The sequence below is a fragment of the Argopecten irradians genome, chromosome 12 (assembly GCF_041381155.1).
Source record: "Argopecten irradians isolate NY chromosome 12, Ai_NY, whole genome shotgun sequence".
In the NCBI taxonomy this organism is placed as follows: Eukaryota; Metazoa; Mollusca; class Bivalvia; order Pectinida; family Pectinidae; genus Argopecten; species Argopecten irradians.
In genome coordinates, this window is record NC_091145.1 from 4482676 (window position 1) to 4492053 (window position 9378).

The window sequence follows — 9378 nt, forward strand, 5'->3', positions numbered from 1 at the left end:
TACTATTGACAGAACGTCAAGCCCCTGTGGACTACCGTAGTTATGTGACATTGGTATAGAAAAAAACGAATAATAGGAATTATATGTACGATACATCTAGTCAGATATTAGGAAGATGATGGAAAAACGTGAAGTCCATCGACAAAGTCTGCTACAACATGGTGTTTGTGCCACTATACGTCTCTTCGTGTCCGACTCCTAGAACACGTGTAGACCGTATGTCTATTAGTATTATATAAAGCATAACAAATGCTATTCCATAGTTTGTATTAGTTCCTTTGGACTGGTCACTGAGACTCTTCGTACACTTTAAAGGGCATCATCGTCGAGACTGTCTCATATTTGGATTGCCAAAGTATCGCACATGATTTCATATATAATGATACGCTTTGGGGTTTTTTCAGAAATTGCCGAAAACCGTCTGAAAAAGACAATAAAAGAAATTTCTTGTTCACAAAAAGGCAATAAGCTTGACGCAGTGCTCGGTTTGGTACTTTGGTGCACCATCTTCAAATATAAAGTGCGGCTCGGATCGATACAGGCGAGAGAGAAATAACGGACAAGCCAGGTTCACTTTGAATATTTTCACGATATAAGACAAAGCTACCCATAGATGATCTGCTGGAGTCTTGCATTGCAATGTACATGTGTCGGAGACTGACTCATTTTCCTGCCAGTCCGCCGGCTGCACATACTAGAAAGATAAGGATATTGATCGACGGGGGTACCGATCGACTGCAGCCTTTGTGCTGTATCGACTTAGCTGTACACGCACACTATAGAGACCGGGTTTAAAAGGACAACTCAATTCTTACACACGACAACACGCGTCCTATGTGACAGGCTTTTGCACTTGTATAAATAACACACAGACATATATATGAATAAGTTGTTTACGAGGGTCTCTATTACTCAGTAATAATGCTGAACAAAGACAAACCGAAATAGCTAATAACATAAGTAGAGCCATCTGTTGTGCATCATCTAATAATGCGTGCCAAAAGGTGCTACCCGAAAAAAAGTTCGTCAATTTCATAAATAATGATCCTGACCAAAATCTTTAAAGATGGTCAACATTTAGAGCTTGCTAATGTACTGAAACATCGCGGTAAATATTGGACCAGGTGCTCAATAAGAATAACCGTCGGAAGCTTCTACGCCAAATTTAGAAATAATGTCAACTTCGGTAAGGTATTTGATGTAAACATATTTTACTTGTATCAGCGTTAACTGTATACAATTGCAGGTGAGGTATATCGACTATCATAAATATATCTACTAGTATAACTGGTCAATTTCAAACCTTTGGAATATTACGTAAATCCACGAGGACTGACGGAAATTACCGACGGTTTTCATCGAGTACTCATGCTACAATGTAGTTGCTATAAGCGACCTACTGACCTACATTTGCATCATTAAATTCCGCCTTGGATGACTAGTGAAGTGTAAACGGATCACGTCCTTGGTCGTGGGTATCCGTCGGCTGCCGAGACTGAATGTCTGACATTATATGCTGAATACAATAAGTTTCCGATAAAGCAAATAAATCGATATACATTTTACAGCTAAAGTATGCGTTACTAACAATGCAGGCAGGGATATACTAATAAACATATATATATATATATATGTATTATGTAGGCTACATGGCCATATGCAACTGTTGCTGCTATTGAATCAGTAACCGTTATACACTATAAGGTCGAGACACTGTCACACAGGTGCAAAATTACCATTAATCACCCAGTTATTATTTTCTAATTACCGTAAAGCTCCTATGAATCATTATAACATAAACTAGCCCTGACAATATAAATTACTTGGTTGACGATATAAATTGTACTGAACATATTTTCTAGTCAAAACCACAAGAATTACCGTATATCCATCTAGTTATTAGGAAGAGACTCAAGAGTAAACCATGGATCACCTATGTGATCAATAGCATCGTAACACGTCAAATTTCAGGCCCGCTTAAGATGAAAAATGTGCTGTTTTGTTTATGTTTTACTGGACCGAGTGGTTTGCGGTGTTGTATGCACTACGTCAGTTGTGACATGTAAATTACTCAACTAGTGTATTTACGGTATAGAGGATAGCCGGAAAAAACTTCACTACTTTAAAAGATATTTGTATAATTCTACCAATTCTGATGATAATCTCAGAGGATCCGGGTTATATTCCTGGTTGGAATTTTCGACATAGCGTTTTTTTCTGGATCCTTTCACATAACGGGTTTAGGATGAGGATTCTTCTTGTAAAATGTAACAAATGTATATAATTACAGTGTATATGATATAATGATAGGAAACCGGAGTGCCCAGGGCAAACTCATCGACCAGATGACTTCTAATCTTTTCACTTCCATGCCAGGAATCGAACTTCATCCGATCATTCAGACTTTGCAAGGTCGTTTTGGGGAAAGGAGATCTTATGATTTTTTTTTCGTTTGGTGCTACCAACTGAAGAGCATTGAGTCGGAAAAGTGTTTGACAACTATCACAGTTCCTTCATTTATGGGTCATGACATTAATCGTTGGATGTTTTGCCAATAAAACGAAATTCTCCATAAATATGAATTGATTTTCTTTTTGAAATTCAAGAATCAACTGTCATTGATCATTAATCCATTATCAAATTGAATTGACATAACCTTTCAATGATGCTGCATGCAGAACTACATAAATGTAATGCATGTAGAACAATTCATTCATCACATATCGATTGCAGTTGCAGATAAGACTTTTTCTTCGCGGCCGGTGAGAGTAAAAAGCAGCCATCGCCATTTTCCAAAACTTTTCTCAACTTTTAATACAAAAGAGTTCCACCAAGGGTGATAATACATATCGACACGTGATGGCTGTGACACGTGGATACGGTACTGTATGTATCATATAACGTTCTCAGCGATATAGTACACAAGTAATCATAGCCTAGTTTTTAGCATTCATTTTAAGGAAAGATATAGGGGGACAAAAATAACAATGTAGTCTACAATTCATACATGTACCTTCAAATGTAACATTGCATGCAGAACTGGTCATTGAATCTAAATCCAATAGCATAGTGAAAACTCATTGTGGCAAAAAGGAAGACGATTTTTTTCTCCGTACTTTAACTAAAACATACATGTATGAAGAACTAATTTATAATGATCAACTTTCTAATATTATCTCATTTACTTGTCTCTCTCAAGGTCTGAAATATCTCGTGTAATATTTTGAAGAAAACTTCCCAAAACTTCGTATGATCTATATATGTTCCATATGAATTTGAGGACTACAAATTTCAGTCAGTCATATGAACCAGATGAAACTGGTTTTAGTGAACGCTTTAAAGATATCGGTCAACATTTCCAGTGTCATGATTAAGGACACCTGATCGTAACCCCGTGACTGCTATAGAAATTCTGGGCCAGACAATCACCCTTCTTCACGGCGATGCAGATACACACGAGACATTATAACTGAACTCCTCGTTACCTCTCGGTCGTTCACTTGTGAACGTGTCGAATTGAGCCGGGAACGAGGTGTCCTCTTTCTCGCAGGGACATGATACCCTCCATATTGTACACTTGTATCGATATTTATGTTATATAGACATGACAAACTCACACGCTTCATATATTGGTTCATATAATTCCCAAAAAGAAAAGAAAAGCAGCATGTTCCTGCCGAACGTCCCAGTGGTAGTCGAACCTGGATCTTGATTAACGATGTTCACAACTATTTAATTCACACATTTAATTCTACCTGTGTTATGATAACGTTGATATTTGGTGCTAGATATCGAATCCCATGTTTTATGTGAGTCGCATTCGGTACGACCGAGTCATATTCCTGTGTAATGTGAGTCGTGTCATGTGAGTAGGCCGAGTGAGTTGTTGTGCCACGTCGTGAGTCGTTGGTAAAGGGAACGATTGAGTCATATCCCTGTGTCATGTGAGTTGAACTTTATTAAATGGTACCGCTGAGTCATATCCCTTTGTCTTGTGATTCGTTGATAAATGTTACGATTGAGTCATATCCCTGTGTAATGTGAATCATTTGACATTGGATAAGATTGAGTCATATCCCTGTGTCATGCGAGTTGTTAGTAAATGGTACGACTGAGTCGTATTCCTTTGTCATGTGATTCGTCGAAAAAATGTTACGATTGAGTCATATCCCTGTGTAATGTGAATCATTTGCATTGAGTACGATTGAGTCATTTCCCTATGTCATTTGAGTCATTTGGCATTTGGTACGATTGAGTCATATCCCTGTGTCATGTGAGTCATTTGCAAAGGCACAATTGAGTCATATCCCTGTGTCACGTGAGTCGTTAGGAAAGGATAGTATTAAGTCATATCCCTGTGTCACACGAGTCATTGGCAATAAGTATTTACCATATCATGCGAGTCATATTGAGCTGCGATCGAGTCGAGTGGTATTTCTCTTATATATGTGCTACATTTTTCCTGTAGGTTTTTTTCTCTCGTTTACATATTTCACCAGTTATGTAGTGGAATTAAAGGGACAATTCACTCACGCTAATTCTTTTACATAACCAAGAAGCAAAATATGGCATAAATGTATTGTTCTACATTTCTTATGAAACATATAACATAAGATATTGACAAATTCCACGTCATTGTTTAGTATTTTAATTGATACCGTTGTAATTACAAATCGTTGATCAATACGATTAAGCAGGTACAATATGTACGCTGTACCAATATCCGAGCCAAAGTCACGCACGTTAAACAAATGAACTACATAACCACTGTGGAGGTGATATAATGATTTTTAGGCAAGACAATTCACCCAATAAGGTAAACACACTTCTGTCAGAGCGATTTGAGCTGTTCTAGACAAAAGTAGCATTACTCTACGAGCAAGGGACTGGGTTCGGCATACAAGATATTCGACCACAATGTGTAATGGCGGACAGCGAGTGAGTTTGAATATTTCACACGCATTTCACCACCATGGGATTTTCTGACATATCACAGTAAAACCGACTGATCTAATTTGCATTAGAACTGGGGGTTTCCCGATATATATACAAATTTTAATGTTCTCGTAAAATGATTTCACCAGTTATGTTATGAAATGACAAGGCAAAGACATCTTTGTAGTTATGAATACTTGATTAACACATATACATACTGTAGAACGTCCTTCCTTGCTGTTTATATCATCAACACATTGAACATTATTTAAGACGTTGATTAGAGCGAGGAAATACAGTTTTTATTTCCGTTCGGAGATCAATCATTAAAGAATTAAAATTGCCGACTTCCACTTCCAAACATACCCTTTAAAAACTCTTTGGAATGAAATGTTTGCGTTGAGTGAGAAAATCAATATGTCCCATTATAGGAGATTCCTTGAAGAAAACTGTCTTCGTGTATTTGTTTGCGTGTCTGTTCTATTAATTTACTTGTGTAGAATGTTTGGCTGTAGATAATTATTTCCATTTACGTGTAGACTGAAAACCTGCAGCAAATGTCTGTTTGAATATAGTCCATACGAAAACATTTTTAGTTTCATATTACATGTAATTGTCTATAATTCATAATTATTATTTTTGGTCCTTGGTGCGAACGCATGGGGATTTGAGTTGTTTATTTCGAACTTTGGCGAGGTATTGAAATCTCGATGACGAGTAGCTAGGGTGCCATACAAAAGAGTCATATACATGTACAGCTGTATAGGTCTTGCAGTAATTTTAGTGCTCACGAACTAATATCAAAGTTCCAACCCACATACAAAAACACTTTATGAAAGAAACATGAAAACGTAAACTAGAAAATTATACTTTATTTTGATCACTTTTTTTGTGTCCCGAATGGCTAGGTAATCGAATCCGATGTCCTATAAGAAGTCCATTTTTGTAGACAATAAAGTCAACAAAGATGACAAATAAATTGAAGACTTAAATGGAACACAACGTTAAATTAAAACCATAAACATTTTATGGAGGTACCGCAATCTTGGCTATAGACACAGCTTATCTGTACTTGTTCAGAGACAGACTAGCGGGCCGTGGTCAGTGGTGTTACTAAGTATATATAGCTTGTGACCAGTGATGGACAGTGGTCAGAATGACCCGAGGCATGTGTTTTACTGTCGCTGTTATTATTGACGGCGTGTTTACGTCTAAATTCCCAGACGAGACGTGACCCGAATGACGTCACTTCTCTGTAATGAATTGTCAACAAATACGGTTATCAAGACAATGTTTTGAGACAGTGAGTTTGTTTTTATATCTTAGGTAATCTCGGCATAAGGTCTTATAACATATATTGGCAAACAGTTTTAGTTTGTAGCCTACGAGACTGCAAAGGCTAGGGTCATCTTCGGGGCGAGTTGACAATACCTCACTTCTGAGGACGAGTGTCACGTAACGTCCCACATCATCTTCGGGGCGAGTTGATAACACCTCACTTCTAAGGAAGAGTGTCACGTAACGTCCCACATCATCTTCGGGGCGAGTTGATAACACCTCACTTCTGAGGACGAGTGTCACGTAACGTCCCACATCATCTTCGGGGCGAGTTGACAACGCCTCACTTCTGTGAAGTTCTGAGGACGAGTGTCACGTAACGTCCCACAACATCTTCAGGGCGAGTTGACAACACCTCACTTCTGGGAAGTTCTGAGGACGAGTGTCACGTAACGTTCAACAACATCTTCGGGGCGAGTTGACAACGCCTCACTTCTGTGAAGTTCTGAGGACGAGTGTCACGTAACGTTCCACAACATCTCCGGGGCGAGTTGACAACACCTCACTTCTGTGAAGGTCTGAAGACGAGTGTCACGTAACGTCCCACAACATCTTCGGGGCGAGTTGACAATATCTCACTTCTGAGGACGGTTGTCACGTAACGTCCCACACCACCTTCGGGGAGAGTTGGCAACACCTCACTTCTGAGGATGAGGGTCACGTATAGCCCCACAACATCTTTGGGTGCACGCGTCTGAAAATATAGGTAATTGTAAGAACAAGTTTCTTTTTGGTGCAGGTTAACGTTCATTTTAAAACTGTTTACATACCATTTAGTTATTTTTCATTGCTCAACACATTGAACACAATTCCGTAGACTTCGTATGTGTGTAAAATTAATGTTAGTGAAGATGGAAACACCATCTTATATGTATGTATTGATAGAATAACATTGGTCTTAGGACGCCACCCTGAGCAACTCAACGTCTGAATTGTGAAACACGAGCATACTGAGACTATACAATATCTCTATGAAGCAAGGAAATGCAAATATCATTAAAAGTAAATAAGTGTTGTTTACTTTCCATAACAATTGCAATTTTTTCCTTCAAATAAAACATTGGGCCCATTTCCAAATGTTCGTTTCTAGATTGTGTAACTATTTTAACTATTTTGTTTTTCACCATATCAATAGACAGGGCGATTTAATGACGAGTCATGTATAGGTGGTGAAGGAAACCCGTAGTATCCGTAAAAAATCATCGATCTACAGCTGTCAGTATCTGGCAACTTCCCCCACGAGAGAACATGCGCCTCTAATGAGTCTGTGGCGCTGTATTCCCACGTCCGTTTGTTTACCTGTATATATGGAATATACCTATATGTACTTACTCAATATAAGTCCTGTTATCTATCGCTATCGTTTGTACTTAACACAAGAATACACCGACAGTGTACACTGGAAACTGCGCGTGCTTCATAACATGACGTAATAACGGTTTATCAAGGGGAGATAACCCCAAATCTGACCTCTGAATGAATGGTACGAGAACACCTCATGTAGTTATAGTGTATTATACTATATATAGTGAATATCAACAGTGGACCTTTATAGATAAAATAAATAAAGGGTCGGTTTGAACTTGTGACATTCGTTTGATCTTTTAATCTTGTTATCTGTCAGAGATACTAAACTATGATAAAACAGCGGGATAATTTAGAAACAACAATTTATTCTAATAACTGATATATATTTCATTAATGATAAAATATGATAAAAAATGTGAACAAAATAATGGTACTGACGCAAGGCGTCGACATGAGGCTATCATCATTGAATATTCAACAACGGAGAAAATATCTGGTGACCCCATTGGGAACCCTATAAGAGGTCATTACGTGGCGCCTTATTTATTCCTGGACAATCCAGACTCCTTTTAGTCTGGTTAAGTTCACGTCACATTGCGATAGTAGGATAAACATTGGTACAAGCCGGACATACAGTGTGGATAAATTAAAGGGACGTGGCTTTAAAGACAAGCGGATTGCGTCACAATGTATAGACAATTTTACTTACATAAGCGATGGCATAATCTTTTAACATTAGACGCAACACCTGTCATTGTGTGACTTTTAAAGACCCTAAATTATGGTCTTTGTAATAAGTTCATTTAGAGGATAATCGTTGTATTTCGGCCTTTTCCGTCAATGGTCGGAATAACTTCGTAGCCGTGACGCAATTTGCCGAGATATTATTTTGGCAGGAAAATGAGATTAACTTACAGTTTATATATATTTGGACTTATCCTATGATATTAACGTTTTTCTATAGATCATTTTAAACGTTTTATCGGATCTAGGTCAAAATTTGGCAAAAATCATTCCAGTCATCCTCGGTAACTCAGGCGATGTATACGTATTTAACTATATGCTGAACAAAAAGAAATTGATTCTATGTAAAGGGATATTCGTTTTTACCGAGTTTTGGCATAGGCCCCTAAAAGCATGTAAATGACACTAGAAACGGTCAAAATAAACTCTCAGATCCCTGTGGTACCCTTGTGCTCTAGTAGTCTCGTCGCCTTGATTGGGCTCTGCATTATTGATAGATTTTATGTGTTGGCTTTTAGGATTCTATACACGCGGAGAAGTAATTACAAATACACAGGGCAGTGTTGATTATCACAAACATTGGTTCTGTAAGGAGATTTTATCACGCTAGCTGAATTAGATGATCAGTAGTAGAAAAAAGGTATAATAAAGAAAACGTACATTATTGTTATCAAAAGCATACACGTACAGTCAAACCTGTCTATAAAGACCGCCCAGGGGATAAATGGAATATGGTCTTAATATCCAAGTGGTCTTTATAGACAGGTTGAATTGTGTTGGAAATGATCATTTAGGACCCTAAGAGAGTGGTCTTATTAAGCAGATGGTGTTTATAGACAGGTTAAATTGTGATGTGATTGACCATTTAGGTCCCTATGAAAGTGGCCGTATTAAGCAGGTGGCTTTGTAGGTTTCGGGGATCCTTATTCAAGGCTTGAACTTTTGCATCCCACAGATGTCTTCTGGTTCCTGAATCAAGTGAAATTGGGGTCAAGGTTAGAATGGCAAAATCTTGTTCCCGTACCAAAGGAAAATTGGGGTCAAGGTTACAAT